Source organism: Varanus komodoensis, unplaced genomic scaffold (assembly GCF_004798865.1).
Source record: "Varanus komodoensis strain SLA01 unplaced genomic scaffold, ASM479886v1 scaffold73, whole genome shotgun sequence".
NCBI classification, from domain to species: Eukaryota; Metazoa; Chordata; class Lepidosauria; order Squamata; family Varanidae; genus Varanus; species Varanus komodoensis.
Genome location: NW_025336386.1, coordinates 2447812 through 2467885, shown reverse-complemented (window position 1 = coordinate 2467885; position 20074 = coordinate 2447812). Strand labels below are relative to the sequence as shown.

The 20074-nt window shown below is 52.6% G+C and overlaps 1 protein-coding gene across 2 annotated transcripts in view; it reads left to right on the top strand.

The window, feature by feature from the left end:
* The window catches only part of LMF1 (lipase maturation factor 1), a 186872-nt gene that overhangs the window by 115047 nt on the left and 51751 nt on the right, over window positions 1-20074 (top strand). The window lies entirely within an intron of this gene.

The following is a 20074-nucleotide window of genomic DNA, read 5'->3' as shown; positions in this document are numbered from 1 at the left end:
GAGCTGACGGAGACTGTCTCGGACCTAGTGTTGAGGACCCCCAGGATGTTGGTCCTGGGGGACTTCAGTCTCCATGCTGAGACTGATCTGACTGGGGCGGCTCAGGACTTCATGGCCTCCATGGCGGCCATGGGGCTGTCTCAACATGTCATCGGCCCGACCCATGAACTGGACACACTCTGGACCTGGTCTTCTCGACGGGGCAGGAAGAGGGTGGTCTGAGGGTGAGGAATTTATGTTTGACTCCCCTGTCATGGTCAGATCACTTCCTGGTGAGGTTTGTGCTCGAGAGCGACCTCTCCCTCTGTAAGGGTGTGGACCCGATTGTGTGGGACCGCCACCGGAGCCGGATGGATCTGGAAGGATTCCTGAAGGCCCTGGGGGAGTTTCCGGCTGGCAAGACAGGTGCTCCTGTCGAGGCTCTGGTCGAACTGTGGAATGGGGAGATGACCAGGGCTGCAGACACGATCGCTCCTAAGAGCCCTCTCCCACCGGGCAGAGCCCGCTCTTCCCCTTGGTATACTCCTGAATTGAGGGTGATGAAGCAGGTTGGGAGACGGCTAGAGCGTAGGTGGAGGAAATCACGTGATGAATCTGACCGAGCACACTTGAGAGCCCACTATTGGGCCTATGCTGTGGCGGTGAGGGCGGCAAAAAAGAGATTTTTTTCCGCTTCCATTGCCTCCTCACAATGCCGTCCGGCGGAGCTTTTTCGAGTGGTGCAGGGCCTGGTTTGTCCAGGTCTGAAGGAAGACCTGGTTCCACCCTCAAAGGCCCGCTGTGATGACTTTGCCAGGCATTTCAGGGAGAAAATCGCTCAGATTCGTCACGAGCTGGATTCCTCTATTGATACAGAGGTTTTAAGGGAGACGCCAATGCCGCCGTCTGGTCCAGAATTATTGGATGAATTTCAGTTATTGCGGCCCGATGATGTGGACAAGGTGCTTGGACAAGTACGTCCCACCACTTGCCTATTGGACCCTTGCCCGTCTTGGTTAATAAATAATTCCAAGCACGGGATTGGGACCTGGATTTTGGAAGTGATTAACGCTTCTCTGAGGGAGGGTCGGGTGCCTGCCCCTTTAAAGGAGGCGATAGTCCAACCGGTCCTGAAGAAGGCGTCACTGGATCCAGAGATGGCCACTAATTATAGACCAGTGGCCAACATCCCATTTCTGGGCAAGGTGTTAGAGCGAGTGGTAGCGGGACAACTCCAAGCACTCTTGGATGAAACTGATTATCTGGACCCATTTCAGTCCGGCTTCAGACCCGGGTACGGTACTGAATCTGCCTTGGTCGCCCTGTATGATGACCTGTGCAGGGAGAAGGATAGGGGGAGTGCATCCCTGTTGGTTCTCCTGGACCTCTCAGCGGCTTTCGATACCATCGACTATGGTATCCTTCTGGATAGGCTTGCGGGATTGGGGGTCGGAGGCACTGCTTTGCAGTGGTTCCGCTCCTATCTCAATGGCCGGTTCCAGAAGGTGGTGCTGGGGACTATGGCTCTGCGCCATGGCAGTTATGCCATGGAGTACCACAGGAGTCCATTTTGTCCCTGTTGCTGTTTAACATCTACATGAAACCGCTGGAAGAGGTCATCAGGAGGTGTGGCCTGCGGAATCATCAGTACACTGATGTTACCCAGCTCTACCTCTCGTTTTCCACCAATCCAGGTGAGGCAGTGGCTGTGCTGAACCGGTGCCTGGCCGAGGTGATGGGCTGGATGAGGGCCAATAAACTGAAGCTCAATCCAGACAAGACGGAGGTCCTGTTGGTTGGTGGTTCGGGCTTCGGAGAGGGTGAACTGAACCTTGTTCTGAATGGGGTTGCACTCCCTCTTAGGGACAAGGTCTGCAGCTTGGGAGTGCTCCTCGACCTGGAGCTTTCACTAGAAGCTCAGGTGACAGCAGCAGCGAGGAGCGCTTTCCTCCAGCTTTGGCTGATTCACCAGCTGTGCCCCTATCTGGAGTACGACTGCCTCGCGACAGTGACACATGCACTGGTGACTTCCCGTCTTGACTTCTGTAACACGCTCTATGTGGGGCTACCCTTGAAGACGGTCTGGATACTTCAATTGGTTCAAAATAGATCTGCCAGGCTGCTGACGGGGACTGGGCGTTGTGTTCACATGACTCCAGTTCTCCATCAGCTTCACTGGCTTCCCATTGAAGTCCGGGTCCAATTCAAGGTGTTGGTGATGACCTATAAAGCCCTAAATGGCTTGGGTCCTGGTTACCTGAAGGAGCGCTTGCATCCATATATGCCCAGCCGCCCCTTGAGATCGGCAGGGGAGGCCCTTCTCCAGGAACCCTCCGTGAAAGAAATTAGGAGGGTGGGTACTCGAAGGAGGGCTTTCTCTGCGGTGGCGCCTAAGTTATGGAACGCGCTCCCCAGAGAGGTCCGCCTGGCGCCATCGTTATTTGTTTTTCGGCGCCAGGCGAAGACCTTTTTATTCAAGCGGCATTTTAACTGTTAATATTATTGGATTTTATTTGGCCAGGACAGCTTATTTTATACTGTATTTTTGTATTTTTAATTTAATGTTTATAATTATTGTAGTTTATATTATAATTACTTTTAATTTATTGTTGTAAGCCGCCCCGAGGCTTCGGCGAATGGGGCGGCATAAAAATGTTTAATAAATAAACAAATAAATAAATAAATAGTATGCGAGAGTCGCATAACCCCGAATAATCTTCAGAGCGACCCCATCGAATAAGGCAGCATCACGGCAAAGGCTGGGGGATTCGTCAGTTCAAGCTCCAGTTATCTCTTTGGGTGGAGAGGATTTCAGTTGATGGGGCTGAAATGGGGGGAGCACGTGCAGTTTTCTCCTTCTGGTGTGCTATGTTAAAGATGGACTGAAGAAGGGAATATTAAGGGGTGTGTGGGATTTGTGACCAAATGTTGCAGGGTACATAGCCTTCCTCTTGCGAGGAGTGCTCCTAGTCAGGTTCTTGGCAAGCTTCCCTTCATGCAGGGCAGGCCTCTCTCCCCGTGTTCGCCTTTTCTTTCCCACTGGCTGCTCTGCGTTCCAGGTCATCCAAGCATGCTCAGTGCGGCTTTTCTGCTCTTCCAGATGTCTTGCCCCTTGAACGTTCTCCCCCTCCCAGCTTCGACAAACAGCTGGTTTCCCCCTTGCAGGCTGCCACTTCCCCTGGCGCCTTGGTCACCCGACTACAAACCTCTTTGCACTCATCACCTGCTTTGCTATTAGAAAGAGCAGAGGCCTGCGCCCTGAATGAATGGGCGTTTTGTCTGTTCAGCTATTCGTGGGACAGCGATTGACGTGGCAGGTGTGCCGTGCGGAGGCAGGAGGCCCCACAGATGCATGCCACAGGGCGCCCAGTCCGACGATGGTGGGAGTCGGCAGTGCAGGAAGGGGCTGGCTTCCGGCTGCCGCTCTTGTCCGCATGGCAGAGCGGCATTCCTGCCCGGAAAGATGGCTGGCAGCGGTCTTCTAGCACACTTGGGGGGGTTTGTTACTGGGTAGTGGCTGGTCTCCCCATTTCCCGGGGGACCCAGGGAAGGTCAAGCTGGCCCCTTGCTGCGGAGCTCCATCCTGGGTTTGTTTCTCAGTTGCGCTAGAGGCCTAACTTCGGGGGAATGGAGGAGGATGGCCTGGGCCTTGGTCATGTCAAACGGCTTTGTTCTGCCGCAAGAATACCCTCACTTCAGGGCGATTCAGCCCAAGGAGCAGCTTCTGTTCAGGGAAGCCCTGGGGGCCACTTTCCTCTGCTGGGCAGGGCTGGAGGCGGAAAGGGCCACAGCCAGGCCACCCAGCGCATAGCACTGCAATGTCCTGGTGGACTGCTGGAGCCTTAGGAAGTGGGGCGCACGGGGCGGCGCCAAATGACTGGCGGGTGGCAGGAAGGGAGTGGAGACATTCGGGGGAACTTCCGGAGCCAGGCTGAGACTGCAGGATGGGCAGATGTGGTGTTCTGCACCCTGACATAAAACTATGCATAAATGTGTCGATCCCCGTAAGTTGATGTGTGTTGCACCCACTTTTTGGAATAAATTGCCCCCCTCCCCACCCAGCAGGTGTAGTTTACTTGCTGGTCTAAGCCAGGGGGTGTTCCAGGGAGTCGTCACAACACACCTCATTCCAAGGGTGGCTCCTCAGAAACAGCAGTATTTTCCCAGCGACTTCCCTCACTTGCTGCAGTGGTTTTCATACCATCCCTTCTGTGTTGGTGCACACAAGTCTGCTTAGCCTGCTTGGAAATACTCAGAGCCTCTGGTTTGTGTTCAACACAAACACAATCTGTTTGCGCCAATGTGTTCTTTCCAATGCGCTTGACCGTTTATTTTGCTCCTGGGTGTCCAAAGATCAGGCTTCACAGCACCTTAGGAAAGGAGTTCCGTCTCCTGCCAGGTGCTGTGTGGCAAGTTCTATATTTAAGAGAAAGGGACAGCAGGGCTTTTATTACTGTTCATAACTTCATACAACCCGTCATTAACTCAGGGAATTCACTACCGCAGGACAGGCTTATGACTACTGCCTTTGGATGGAACTAGATATTATAACCCCCATGAGGTTGCCACCAAATATGGCCGCCCTGGGTGGACTCTACCTTTGCGTTTCCATAACTAGAGGAAAACGTGCTTGTTTGCTAGAGTGCCTCATTCCTCCCAACACCAGACCTCAAGGTGGCAGTGGGAGAATTCGGAGCAGCACACATGAAGAGCAAACGCTTTGACTGCCCCCCGCCCCCCATGCACCGGGATTTTACGAAGGGGGAAAAGCTTCTGTGGATTCCAGTTGAGGCTTTTCTCCTTGTTTTAATCCCATGCAGGGGCGAGGACCGGAATTTGGGGAAGCAATTGGTAAGAAGCATTTCTTCCTCCCTTCTCAGTGCAAACTGGTCCTGAAATGAATCAGGACTGCACATAGTTACTCAAAAATAGTGAAAAGTTAAAGCTGAGCTCCATGCCACACAATTAACTGGATAGGCAGTTCTTGCAGCAGCCCCGGAAGGCTGGACACCTCTTACCCTGGCAACGTTCTGAGCCTGCAGGTGCCACTTGTGTGAGGTTCCTGCAGAACTGGTGACCGAGAGCTAACAGAGGCTGAACCTGGGAAGAAGCTGGCTAGATCAAAGTAAAGCCTCCGGGTGCCCCAAATGGGAAATCCGAAGCAGGGTGTAGTTACTGCAGTATCTTTTCACTTGTGTTCCCGGGCAACGGGTGCTCAGAGGCATCCTGTCTCTGATCCTGGAGACAATACATGCTCCTTGTGTCTAGCAATCCTTGGAAGGCCTCTCTTCCGTGAAGTGCATGGGTTGAGTGAGTCATGCTCCACGGAGGACCTCCAAGCAGCCTTCGCGCTGTCCCTATTTTATCCTTTCGCACGCAGTGGAGAGACTTTGACTGGCTTGGGGTCCAGCTATGCATCCAAGAGCTGCATAGCTAAAGCAAGATTTGAACCCACGTCTTGCGCCAGCCAGCACCACGTTTGTAAAGATCAAAACAGCCATGGAGGCTGAGGACTCTACACACAAGGCAAGCTGTCAGAAGCACCAGTCTAAATGATCTCGCCCACCCCAGCTGCCTTGGGGGGACAAATCCCCCCACCCCAAAAGGTAGGGGATGTTCAGCTTGCCAGTCTCCCCATCAGATTGGGCTTTATCCCAAGGCAAGGGCTGAGCCAGGAGCTTCGCTTACCTGCACTCGTTTTCAAGGCATTGCCAGACTGGGGGCTTTCCCTTCACCCACCCAACAAGGTGGCTTCATATTTCTTTTAACTGCACACTCAGCTCTCCAAACATCCTACCCAGGGGACGCATTTACTGGCTTTATTTTTTGCCCTTGATTTAACTACAAGTGGGATGGTAGCAGAGGCGATATTTTAATAAGGAGTCCTTCGGCGCGAGGAGGTGCAGAAAGTAATTTGTCCTTCTGCCAGACTCCAGAAAGAATGGTCGTTTTGTTCTTGGCTTTACCTGTGAACATTCAAGGAAGAAGGGGAGGACTGTGCTCCTGTTACCCAGTGCGATGTGCTGATTTATTGAAATTGGAGCCTGAAAATGTAACTCTGCTGGTGCAGCATGACATGAAATTTCTTGGGGAAATACACAGTCGGGCTGGTGATTATGATCCCCCCCCCCGCCCCACCCCAGCAGGACCATCTTCCAAATTTGCTGTGCAGAACAAACGTCTAAATGAGCTCCAGATCATTACATCTCAGTGTTCCTGTCCTTGGGCTCTTGTCAGAGAACTCCTTTCCGACCCTGCGTCTTTCATTGTGTTTACCCTTTTATCTGCCTTGTGCTTATGGCTCTGATTCTTGGCTTCTTGCGCTGCCCAGTGTTGTTCTTTATGACTTCAGTCTCAAGCACCCAGGTCTCTGGGCGCTCGAAAAGCTGTGCAGCCCTGCATGTAGTTCTCCTCCTAAACACCAGCATCGTGCAACTTCCCCCTATTCGTGAAGAGGGTCTGGGTGGCTGAGAAGTGAAGTGGTAAGAGGCATCGGGCGTAAGAGGCGCCTCCCCAGGAAATGGGCACTGGGGCAAATAGGCAAAAGGGATACCGGGAGGAGGAGGCCCGTCGCAGAAGGATTCTTCGCAAGGCTAAGGCTGATTACGAGCTGAGACTTGCCAAGAATATCAAGAGCAACAAAAAGGGCTTCTTTCAGCATATAAATAGGAAGAGGAAGGGGAGACAAGTGGTGGGACCACTAAATAAGGAGGAAGGAGATCCAGTGATTGATATGAGGGAACAGGCACAGATGCTAAATGACTATTTTGCCTCTGTGTTCTCCCCAAAGCAGGACGGGGGATATCCGCATAGGAGATTAGATGAGGCCGGGGACTTAGGGGCACAGATTGGAGTCACCCCCCTTGAAGTCGAGGGGCTCCTCAGGGCATTGGATGTTACAAAGGCACCAGGCCCTGATGGGTTACACCTGAGAGTGCTTAGAGAGTTGGCAGGGGTTCTCTCACGCCTGCTGGCCTCCATTTTTGAGGCCTCGTGGAGAACGGGTGAAGTTCCAGAGGACTGGAGGGTGGCATCAGCGGTTCCAATTTTCAGAAAGGGTAGTAGAAGGGACATGGGGAATTACAGACCTGTTAGCCTTACGTCCATTGTAGGAAAAACAATGGAAAGGCTCATAATAGAGAGAGATCTAGTGACGCTAGATAGGGAAGGGAGGCTGGCAGCCACACAACACGGCTTCCGCAAAAACAGGTCCTGCCAGACAAACCTTGTGGAATTCTATGGCAAGGTTTCGAGATGGCTAGATGGAGGGGATGCAGTGGATGTGGTATTCCTGGATTTCAGCAAGGCCTTTGACAAAGTGCCCCATGATATCCTGGTTGAGAAGCTGAGGAGTTTTGGGATATGCCAAAGCACTGTCCGGTGGATTAGGGCATGGTTGACTGACCGAAAGCAGAGGGTAACTGTTAGTGGGAAATCATTGGGATGGCGGTTGGTGACGAGCAGTGTCCCCCAGGGTCCTTTCATCAGTGACCTGGAAGAGGGGGTGAACAGTCTGCTGATCAGATTCACAGATGATATGAAAATGGGGGCAGATACTCCGAATCGAAAAGGATCTGGACAGACTATGGAAGTGGGCAGGAGACCACAGGATGGTGTTCAATGTGGGCCTTGCACTTGGGGCATAGGAATAGCTGTCATAAGTACAGGTTAGGGGACAAGTGGCTGGAGAGCAGCACTTGTGAAAGGGACCTCGGGCTGCTGCTTGACTGCAGGCTAAACATGAGTCAGCAGTGTGATGCGGTGGCCAAGAGGGCGAACGCCACCCTTGGTTGTATAGCCAGAAGTGTGGCTTCTAGATCAAGAGAGGTATCACTACCACGCTATACGACTTTAATGCATCTGCAGCTGGAGTACTGTGTTCAATGGTAGGAATGTTGTGAGCGGAGCCGGCTGGAGCCGGAGGTCAGACTAGATGGTCCAGGAGGCTCCTTCTGACTCGCTCTGTTTCTATGTTTTCTTTCAGGATTCTGGCCAATATGAGCCAAGATACTAGCATGCCTGACAATCACCAGGCCAGGAAGAGGAATTGGCATCATTCCCTTAATGAATTTAGCCAATCCATACTTCCAGGGACTGAATCCAGAACCTACCATAATCTGGTTCAGAATGCCCTGCATCTCTAGGCTTGTCCTCAGTGTGTTCCGCTGTGTGCATTTCTGAAGTGTGCACAGACATGATTTAGTCAATGAGGGAGAAAAATGCTTGCACTTTAGAAATGCCTGCTAGGCTTGAATTTTGCCTGGTGGTGGTGGTGGTGGGGAATTGTACAGAATCTGGACAAGATTTGCAGATCTACACCCTCCCCACCCCCCATAAAAGGGACTTCTCTTTAAAGATGAGACCTACCTTTTACTTCAGTCCTACCTGATACCAAGGAAGAACCTTCTACAGAGCAGTTTACCTCTAATTACAACCCAGCCATTTGGATGTTTGCAGGTGTGTACAAGAGAGGTAGTGTGCTTTTCCACACTAGATGCATTCAAGAAGCCATCAGACGGTTATCTGACTGGGATGCTGCCCTGGAATCCTGCACTAGGACATACTTAGCTTCCTGTCTGGTCGGTTGTGCAAACAATCAGGCATCAGCCTAGAAAAATGTGCTTGGCCCAGCCTGGCAGCCATGGCTAGCGACCTTCCGGCCTCGTGCCTGGTAGTCCAGCACCATTTCTGCAGCCTGCCTTCCAGCCAGAGGGCCCTTCGACGTGCCAAGCAGCTGATCAGCTGCAGAGGTGCTAATACTTTAAACGTGCAATCCTGTTTGCTCAAATATTTTGCTCAGGAGCCAGGAGGCAAACTGCAGCCGTTCTCTGGCATGAGGGTCGCCAGCGAGCGTGGGCAGTGGTGAAGGAAGGATTGGCTGGCCTCTGCCTTTGCCTTCAGCAGCCTCCCGTGCTGCAGAAATGAGCTGCTGAGATGGTTCATGGCATGGGCACAGCCCCTGAGTTGCACAGGCATGCTGCTCTTAAAGGCATACGAGCAAGAGCTGGTTTCAGACTGGGCAGCCCCATCCGTGCAATCGAACGGATCAGCCTGTCCACCTCCTGAAAGGGTTAAGCATGCAAGAGGGTGCCTTGCCCCTGGATTGGGCTCAGTTGCTTCTGATTAGCATGGGGTGACACTGCATTTATTTTATTTTATTTATTTATTTTTGGATTTATATCCTGCCTTTTTCCTACAAAGGGCTCAAGGCAGCTTACACCATTCTCCTCCTCCATCTTATCCTCAGAACAACAACCCTGTGAGGTAGGTTGGGCTGAGAGTCCGACTGGCCCAAAGTCACCCAGCTGGCTCCATGGCCGAGCAGGGACTAGCACCCAGTTCGCCTGAGTCCCAGTCCCACGCTCTTCACCACTGCACCACACTGGCTCTCCCCGCCCCCCGCCAGCTTTGGACTCGCAGGCCAGTCCCCCTCCCCCCCCTGCATTAAATCCATGTAACCAGCACCACTCATCTGGCACGGGGCTTGACCACAAGTGGCCCTGAAAGCAAACACCGCAGCCCTTAAGAGATGCAAGGAGGCACCGGGCTGCGACCGGGGATGTTAACTGTTTGGCAGGCCCTGGGCTTCTTGGGACAGACAACCCCGCCCATTCTTTTTTCGGCATGGCCCAGCCTGCTGGCTTCAGGGAACATACTGTTTGTGCCGGGGGGGGGGGGGGGCCCGCCTGGGGGGGGCGGGGGGGCGGGGGGGGGAAGGCCCGGTGCTAGCAATGCAGCCTCCGCCTCTCCTGAGAGGGCCGTACCAGGGAGCCGAGGGCGGGCAGTGCCGGGGCTGCTGGGCCGTAGCTGTGCCTTGCAAGCCAAGCCAGAAGGAAGGGCTCTCGCCTCGTGGCCGCCTTGCAGGGTCCCTGGGAGTCCCTGTCCCCAGATCCCATGTGCCCCTTAAGCTGCAGGTGAGGCTCACGGGAGTCGGTGCTTGCCCCACCCTTGCACACAGAAGGCTAGGTGCCAGAGTGCCACCACGCCCCTTCCACTGGCGTGCTGTTTTTCCTCGTGAAGCGTCTTCTTAAAATATGCAGGACCACTCGGTCTCGTGAGCCCACCTGGGGTCTGAGGGCCGGGGTGGGGGGAGACCTAAGTGCTAAGCAGGGTGCCGCTCCCGTCCATACAGCAAATGTGCTCAGAGGTTTTGCACACAGCCGGGCACGGCAGCTGTTGAGGTCGAAGGCCAGTGCGTTGCAGCACTTGGCCTTCCCGTTGCCGGTGGCGCTTCCTGCAGGGGATGCAAGATGGTCCCTGCATGCAGAAATTTAGATGCCAGAGGGAAGGGCTGTTGAGCATCCGAGGGATGCGATCGGTGCCTGTGGATTCTGCATGTCAGTAAGTGCACTTCCCTCCGTGGTCCCAGAGCCGCTGCTGATGTTCCCCGCTGGCAGGGAAGGCTGATGCTGGACAGGGCTGACCCAAAATGATTGTGGGCTGACACAAACGGCAAGGTGCTGATTCTGCCTGTTCCAGGCGCAGAAGCTGGGTGGACTGGCAGCCGGACCGCATGCCAGGGCTGGCGTCGGGATGGTGCCCTCATTGCCTAGTGCCTGCCAGGAGTGGCAAGAGTGAACGGGCCACGTGGAGCTTCTTCAGCACCATGGTCTGCAGCCCCTCGCACCCTTGCGAGCGGCCTGCCAGCCCTCCCAGTTCAGGCGGCATGTGCCCCCGGGAGGAGCAAAAGCAGAATGGAGAGCACAAGCCCGTTGCCACGAATGTAGGTAAGGGCCTGGCTCGGCCGACAGGGCAGCTCAGCAGCCTCCTGGCAGGACGGCCTGGCCTGGCCTGGCCTCACGGTGCTGCCTCCCCGTGGATTGGGCAGCCCCCCACACCCCCTGCCCAAGAGGAGCCTCCAGAGCAGGAGCCCTTGTGTGCTGCAGGAGCGAACCCTGGGTCGGAATTCCATTTCCCCCCTTTATGGCTGTAAGAGAAATGGAAGAGGCAATAATAAAATACAGGAGAGCTGCAAAGTGAAGATGATGTTTTCTACGCACACACAAGCGCACGTAACATTCCATTAATAAAGCAGGGTAGCTGCACAATAAAAAGCTCACCTGGAAACTTCATGGAAAGAAACCCAGTGTTGCCTTCGCAATGCACACGTTGCAGGTTTATTATGTGTGTTACTTGAAATCCTGTTTGCACTTGCATTTAATTTTTCAAAAACTCCTGTGGGCATTCCTGAGACCGAAGATGAGGTCTGTCCATAATAAGTTTTTTGACTTACTGTGATGACCAGAGCCCCCAAATAAAAATAGTCCATAAACATTTTAAATGGGTTGCAACTTGAGAAATTTTGCTTATATAATATTGGTGGTTACAGTGGTTTTATTTGAGAGAGAAGATCTTAGATCTTAATGAATGCCTCTTTAAAATCAGACAGCCTACAGTATTTGTTTCTATACCTGCACCCCCATCCTGGGCCAGCTTTTTTCATTTGAAAGTTGGCTTTAAAACGAAACGGTGTTCCAGTTCAGGGAATTCACCGTTGAACAAGGTAGCAAGTTCCTAATAGCACAATTTGCTCTTTGTGAAACACACTTCATGAACGATCGTACTGTTCCTCCATCACTTTATGGCACTCTTGGGTGAAAATTATCCAGACCCCAAAACGCCCTAATCTAAACACAGGCACGAGCCGTTAGCTTCCCTTAAATAAACTCCCTCCCAGTTTTTCTGCCATTATTCTTTGGCCTGCTTCTTTGTGCATCTTATTTATGATGGTACAAAAATAATTCTGGCAGAGCATGTGGTTGCAGAACTGGCTTCTAAATGGGGCGGCAGAGATGACCTAGCGAAGGAAAAGTGGGACTGTTTTTTCCTGCAGGTTGGTAGCTATTTCATTAAAGGAAATTTAAACATCACTATTTTCATTATTGCTGAGGTGGAAACACTGGAAGCATGGCAGAATGAAATAAATCTTCTCTCGTACAGGGACGGGGGCAGGAGGCCAGAGAATTTCCTCCTCCTTGCCGGCTTGCTTACTCAGATCCTGGGAGAGAAGTCTGAAGGGCCGTGGGGGCAGAGGGGTCGTGGCCCTTTGCCTCTGGCTGTCCAGGCCAGACTGAGATCCGGCACAGCCGGCAGACCCTGACAGGGCGAGCCACAGGGTCCAAGTGGTCAGTGTCACAGGCAGTGGTCCGGCCATGCTGATGAGGCCAGGTGAAAGGCTGACATCTCACCTTTGCACCTGGCCCGGCCGATCCAGAGGCCTCCACTTACCTGCCAGGCACATGGGCCAGCCTGGTTTCCCGGTCTTGCTTTCTGTACATCAAGACCCTGGTGGGTGACTGGAGCTGCACGCAAGGCCCCGAGATTCCCAGTGTGGGTCAAAATCCCAGGCTCATTCCCTCGAGGCTGAAATGGACACCTGCCTGCATAACCACTTCCTGGTTGCATGTGTGCACAAAAGCCCAGGTCTGGCTGTCAGGAAGGGCTCTGGGATTGGTCAGTCCCACCAGCTGAGTATGGCCTTGGGCAGCACAGGATCGTGGGAAAGGGGCGGAACAACCAGCCAGGCTTCTCCTGTCTTCGTTCTTCCCTGCAGTGTTTCCTCCGTCCAGCGGTGTCTTCTCCTAACAGCGTCCCCCTACCCAAAGTCGGCCCTTTGATGCTCATCTCAGGCAGGTCTCCTGTGCCCATGTAGCCTCTCCAGGATGCTCATCTCATGCTCCCATGCTTTTTTAATAGATGCATCAGCCTTTGCTTGTTCGCTGAAGCATCTTTATCTCCAGTGCTGTTTTCTCTCTCTCCTGCCTCCAGTAAGTTGAAGTGGTGGGTCTCACAAGGCGGAATGGCGAGAGAAGGGGAGTTTGCTCTTCCACAGCCATTGCCTGCCTCATTGCAAAGGCTGAGACCACATTGCAAGCACTCGCCCATGGAGCAGAATTGTGTACTTTCATCAGTGCCCTTTATAGACTGCTGAGCGGCCAAGCCCCATGCGAAGCAGTGGGTCTTGCATAGATGCTGAAGGGGGCTGCAAGTTGAAGATAAAACGGGCTGATGAAATAGTGAGCATTGCAGAATGGAAGAGATGCAACCATCGAAACGAGGCCCAGGCTGTGGCGCCTTCCACAAGCAAAGGCTGCAGCATTTTGGGTTCCTTAGGAAAGCTGCACACTGCAGGCTGGAATGGATGTGAACAGCGCAGGAGAAAGAGCCTCCCTCCCTCTCCCTCATTATTCCTTTGTAAGAACTTTACAAATGTTTTTAACTGGGTGGTTGGCACGCCGCAAAGCGAAATGCTGCTCTCCACCTACTTGGTTCTGTTCTGGTGCTCAGAGGCCGGCTCTGCCTGGCACTTTGGTTCTTGGGCAAGTGGCTTTTGGCTTCATCTCAGCCCTCCTTCTGGGAAACGAGTATTTTGCGACCTGCCATGCCACCCAGGCAGCCATTTTATGAGTACAGGTGTCCTGCAGCCGCCGAATTTACCACTGCCCACCAGTTCACTGCCCAAGGGGACAGTAGTGGCCATGAACACACATGGCTGTGAGAAGAGAAGAGATCAGTCTGTGCCAGCTTGTTGCCTTCCAGATGCATTGGCTCTGGATGATGGGCATTGTATTGGCTTTGCAGTCCAGCACACATCAGGTTAGGAAGGCTGGACCAGAAAAGGAAGTAATGTAGGAAGCTTATATCAGCAGCTGGATGGAAGGTCTGTATTCCTAAGAGACAGTAGGCTGTTGAGTATAAGAAGGTAGGGAAGAACGAGGTTTGTGCCCCGCGCCGTGCTTGTTCGCTTCTTGCGGTCTGGTCGCTGTTGCAAACAGGATGCTGGGATTGGCGGGTCTTCCAGATGCTTTCTGGGGCTCCTCTGATGGCACTGGACAAGGCTGCAGGTTGTGGTCCTTGCGCTGCTGCTCACCGCTGCTCCATCTGCCTGCTTCCTTTGTGTGTTGTGCGTGGGCCTCCTCCTCTCCCTCATGTCCACACAGCAGCCCTGAAAGGTAGACTGGGTGGAGCATTCGTGGCTGGCCCAGGCACTCGGTGAGCATCTGGGCCAGGCACGGACTAGGATCCAGGCCTCCCCAGTCCCAGCCCGTCTCCCCAGTTCCCTGCCCTGCCCTGGCTGTGCTGGTTGATCCGGGTGGGCAGGAGGTGTGGAAGCCTGGAATGTGCAGCCGTATCCCATCCAAAGCTGCCGCTGACTCTAAAATATTTTGCAGGGGTTCTGAACAAATAAATACCCTGAATGAATCCATGGTTTCTACTGTAATTTTAGCTCTGTGCTTCCCAGGAATGCCCAGAATAAATAGGTGATGTTTGCGATGCTGCACAGCCCGTGTTTGTGTTTGGGGCCGGGGCTGTGCGAGCTTTTTTTGCACTCACTGTGTCAATAAATTGGGGCTGAGGGAGGGGCTTGGTGCATGTCGTGCTCCTCGTTAGCTGCCCGGGGACTGGGGGCAGGGGCAGAGTAGAGCAGTTCGGGGCAGCGGGCATCACAGGCCCAGACCCCAGGTCCTGCCCCAGCCTTGCTGGAATGTGGATAATCCGTTCACGGGGGTCTCCACACTGTGGAAGGCAAGCCCCTCTCCCCCAGAGCTGCTCTTAATGGAATCTGAGGCTTTGGATCCTCATTCAGTAAGTCTGCAGCAAAGGCGAGAGACGCCGGCTAGGGAAAAGAGGTGCTTTGGGGGCCGAGTTTTGCTTTGGATCCTCATTCAGTAAGTCTGCAGCAAAGGCGAGAGATGCCGGCTAGGGAAAAAATCGACATAAAAATCGGATTCAGGAAAGGGGATCATGGCTACTCTCTTGCCCCTCTTGCCTTCTGCCTGCAGTTTCACCCCCATGGAAGCAGCGAAAGGGGAGCTGTTTGGGGTAGGAAAATGCATTGTCGGCTGCAGCCCTCCCCTCCTCTCTGCCAATGCTCTGCTTTTATATCTCCATCCATCACCCCCCGCCCCTCTGGTTAGATAAACACACAGAGCACGTGAATGAGACACTATGGGACCCTGGTTCAGTGGCATGTGGGATAGCCAGTGTGTTCTCAGGGTGCCATAGAACAGCGTAGGCTTTCAGATTTGACAGAACAGTTGGCTGGTTGAAGTAACCTAAGAAACGCAAAAGCTCCCCTGTCCTAAACCAGCATAAACGGGTCCATTGGATGGATGGTTTGCGTTTCACTGATTTCCAGATCATGATCCGAGGGGGGCACATCATGCAGCCACCGTGGTGAGCCTGGCGGTCTGGGCCTGGCTGGGGCCCCTGGGAACTGTGCGCACTCTGCCTTGGGCCTTGCTCCATGCTGAAGGAAGAGGAAATGCTGCTGGCTGGTGTTCGGGATTCAGATGTCTTGCTTTCCTGGAGATGCAGATGGCAAGACGGGACGTGCCCCTTCGCCCACCTCACAGTGTGGCCATGTATTCCATTTTAATGCCCAAACAGAGCTTCCATCCATCCTGCATTTTATTAAAGTAATTTTTATACTGCCTTTTAGTCAAATTTTCTAAAGAAGGTGTACAAGGCGAAGTTTAGAAAACTGAAATCCACAGAATGCAGAACTATGCATGCATAAAAGCAGAGCCAACGCAGTGAGCAACCCAAGAAGTAAGCTGACTACAAGAAATGGTGGACGGATGCATTCAGCCAGCAGGAGAGTCCCAAGGGCACCACAGGGTAGTGTCTGTGCAGTGACCCAAGAAAAGCTTCCACCGGGCTGCTTTCTTTTGCGCTTAGACTATGTGCCATGTGATCACCACCACAACCGGCTGTGGAGGCCGGGAAGCTAAGGCATCTCTGCTTGGTTCTGTGTTAGAAATTTTAAAAGCAGGTGATGTTCTCCGGGGATTGCGTTCTGCAGTAGGCATGCAGTAGTGCGTTGCATGGAAACAAAAGCAGGGCACATGGTCCTTCCAAGTCATTTGTGTAAAAAGGCATTGCAGTAGACGGAAGTTCTACATCGTTTTGAAGGTGAGGACCAAATTCTCCAATGCCCTGTATGTTCAGTTTATTTTAAAGCTCTTATTTAATAAAACATGCAATCTGGCCCACATTAGATGCTTTGAATTACACTGGAGAGACTAAAACGTGGAACTTTGCCTCTCACTGGATTCAGTGGTGCTTACCTGGGGCTGAATCATGGCCTTCCCCTCTCGCATTTGCCTGGTAAAAAATTATAATGACATGGAAAGAAGGAGTATTTCTACTTTAAAATGACAACCTTTGTATAAATAAGACCAAGAGAGTGAGTTATAAACGAACCAGTGGAATTACTCAGACGCACGCCATTTTGCTTCCCTATACAATAAATGTATGTGCTCTGCATCTGAAGTTTATTTTGCTCCTTGGGGAAAGTGGTGCGGCACCACGTCTCTAGTAAATTGCCAGCGTTTTACGGTCATGCTGGCACCCGAGCCAAACAGACATCCCTTTGGCTCCCTGCACCGTCTCAGCTCTGGCAGATTCCAGTGTGTTTTTGCATGAGCTGAATATTGGTATTGACAGGGCTGGGAGAGCACAGCACAGCAAAAACTTGCAGGGTAGCTTTAAAAAAATAAATAAACGTTCTCTTGAGACTTAATTATTTTGATGTTTCATTAGAACCACCCCTCTCCCCTCCTTCCTCCAAACCCAAAATTAGACTTCTCTGTGTGCTTTAATAGCGGCATAAAGGTTTCAAATGTTAAAACTGGTATTGGCCTTAGGTTTGTTTACCACCCCGTTTTCAAAAGTTGTGGGTGGAAGGAGAAAGATACTTAATTCTTGCTACTCTGTCTGTGTGTACACATTCTCCCTCTCTCTCTCTCTCTCTCTCTCTCTCTCTCTCTCTCTCTCTCTCTCTCACACACACACACACACACACGCGCGCGCGCGCGCGCGCGCGCGCGCGCAAGAATGTTGCCTTAGATTAATATTGAAAATCACTTATTTTTAAAAGGGCCCCCCTTTTTAATCAGACCTCGCTTTAAAAGTAAATTATTTTAATGAAAGTTCTTTACAAAACAGTTGGCATTCCCTGCTTCTCTGTCCCATGGAGGGAATTCCTTTTCTAAAAGTCCACCTGCTGTGTTTGCATAATCTAAAACAGCCGTCCTTAACCTGGGCACCTTCCAGATGTGTTGGGGCTGAACTGATCTAGAGGTTACGGTTAGATGAGCAAGCAGTTTTCACATGTACCCAGATTCTCTCACCTTCTTTCCCATGTTCTTTTTTCCTGCACTTTGTTCAAATGGGGAAAGTGTACATTAAAAAAAAAAGCACATCAAAAACGCATGCTTTACCCTCATAGTGTGAAACGGCAACGTTTTGGCGCAAATGCAAGCTCAGTAATTCTCAAGTGTTCACAGAGAGCATTGCTCCTTCAGAGAATTGTTGATCAACCCGACTGGAAGACGACAGGCTGGGAAGGGCTGATCTAAAGCTAGAGAAAAGTTGCTTTCACTCCTGTTTCAGGCAGACGGAGGCAACTCAGCCCGTCCTATTCCTTGAGTTGACTTTCTCCCATCTCAAAGCTGCAACACGTACACACGCGACTGCTGCAACGCCGTGGGTTTTTTTAGGCGCGCACCAATGCCAGGTCTCCCAAAGCACCCCTTCGGTGTGCCCCCGGGGGTCCCTCCTGCCCCTTCTGGGTGAGTCCCACGTTCACCACGCAGCCCCAGCCCGGCTGAGGAGGTACTGGGGCGCCGGGCGCTTGAGCCGTGCCATTCCGCCCCGTCCCAGCCTTCGGTCTGCTGCGCCTGCCCCTCCATTCAGTTCTGGGTGGAGGCGAGTGTGAAGACCTGCTTCCTGTCGGGAGAGCTGGGGCAGAGGTGCAGGCACTGGCCCCAGGCCAACTCTGGGCAAATCCCAAGTCCGTATTTTGACCCGCCTGTTGGCAAATGGAACAGGTCTGGGCACCAGTGGCCCATGAGCCCAGGCCTGGCAAGATTCCTGGCAGCAGCTGGGTCCGAGCACATCTGCTCTGAGGCATTCCTGTGAAAACGCACGGAGACATCAGGGGCCGAAAGAGCCAGGGAGAGTTGTCGTGCATGTTCCTGACAGTTTTGAGGGGCTGTGCAAGCAGATCTCCTGCGATTCCTACGATTCGAGGCATGGTTGTGGCCGCATTTAGGACCGAGTGGGGGCTGTCCAGCTGCTTTCCTTGCATACCTTTCAAGTAAGCTGGAGTGACGTTAGGAAAACCCACACAGGTGCTGCAATAGGCACCAAACCAGCCAGCCGTCACTTTTGTTATGTTTTTATCCCACCGTTTTTGCCGTCAAGAAACTCAAGGTAGCTTCCAGAACCCTCCTCTTAATCCTCTCCTCACAACGGTCCTGTAAGGTAGGTTAGTCTGAGAGTCAGTAGCTGTCCCGAAGTCACCCAGTTTGCTCTCTGGCCAAGTGGGGACTCGAACCCAGGTCACCCAGATCCCAGTCCAGTACTCTAAGCACTGCATCCTGGTGGCTCTTGCTTTGCCATTACGCAAAGTCTATAGGACCCGTCTTAAATTTCCAGTGTGGACTCACTGCATGCCATGAACTGGGCAGAAATTTGAAGTTGCCAAGAAGAGGACACAAACACACACTGGAGCATATTTACAAATAGTTATTGTGACCTAAATAGAAATCAAGTAGATCTCACCATCGTGTGGGCCCAGGGGCCTCCAATTCATTCCGCTTGCAGAGGCTGCATTCTGGGTTGGGCATGTGGCCTGCCTGGGCTTATTTTCTTGCACTGAGATGCAGCTGAGTGTGTGTGTGGGGGGGGGGCGTCTTTCAGGTATTTCTTTGCTTGTCAGTGAACACAGAAGAAAGCTGCTTGACTCTGGAATATACCGGCTTCTACGCAGGCAGTTTGGTCAGACCCAGTCAGTTGCGGAGGGTACCTTCGGCCGCTGCTCGGTGCTTCATAAACCACGTGTGGCTGATGGCTCATTCCCTGGTTACAAGATGGACTGGCCCAGGAAACTGCTCTGTGGCCTCATGCCCACCCGCGTACCCACAATCCGTCCTGCCCAGCCTCTCTGTGGCCTGCAAGGGCCGGTCCTCTTTTGGTTCTTGACAGCTTTCCGGCTTGGTTACCAGAACGTGAGCCTTCCTCTGTCTTCCTGATACAGACACCAAACCATGGTGGCAGGGTCTTGTCAAGAGTGTTTTTCACTGTTAGGTAGCAAAACTGACATGAGAAGAACCAGGGCTTTTTTTGGTCATAGGACGCACGGGAACGGCGTTCCGGCACCTTTTTTTCAACGGATTTTACAAAGTGATTTTGAACTGCGTAGCAGATCAGCAGCAATCATCATTAACATAGTGCCTGCAGGCTGCTATTGCGTCCGTCCGTCCGCTATCTGCTATCTGATAGTGATTGGGAAGCTGCTCCGCTGCAGGCTTGGGATTGGTGTGTGTGCTTACTGCCAGCGGGACAAAAAAAGCACTGAGAAGAACCCTGCAATGTGTCTGATCACGAAGGTTCCGGTACGGGGTTGCGGAGGCCGAATGTTGTGACTTGCAGACTCACCTGCGTGCGGTAGGATTGCTCGCTGCGCCGCCGACATCATGTTCCCCCTGCAGCTTTCCTGGCACTGATGCAGGGAGCGCTTTCCTGCCCAAGTTAAAGAAATCTAGACTGCCTAGCCAGTTGGCGTCGAGCATCATCCGAGGTTCCACCACCAGATTAACTCAAAGCAGCTCCTCCCTGGGGGAGGGTCTCCAACAGCCCATCAGCTCTTTGACCCCGGATGCCGGACTCCCCTGACCTCCCGCTCCCTTGGTGGAGGGCCTTGGCAAGACACGGTGACCCCTCAGCTTGCTCCATCCTGCCCCGCTGTCAGTGGAAGGAAGGATGCGGTCTTCTGTCCTGAGGGAACTCCAGCCAGCTCGAAGCCGTATGAAGCAACAGTATGATTAATTCCAGCTTGACTAATAAGGACTTGCATTAGTTACAGGGCTTGGCAGCAGAAGCGGAAGCAATTCTTAGGTGCAGCGTAATCTTATTCCCCTCGCACTGTTTGTATTCTTGATTTTTTTTTTGAGCTGCAAACAGTTTAAAGATGTGTCGCGTCTCCTTCAATTATCATCGGCCTTCCTAGCCATCTCTGTTTTGCTGTCAGTGTTTTTGAAAACACGGCTAATTAATGGAGCCCGTGTAAGATAAGCTGCGATGAATT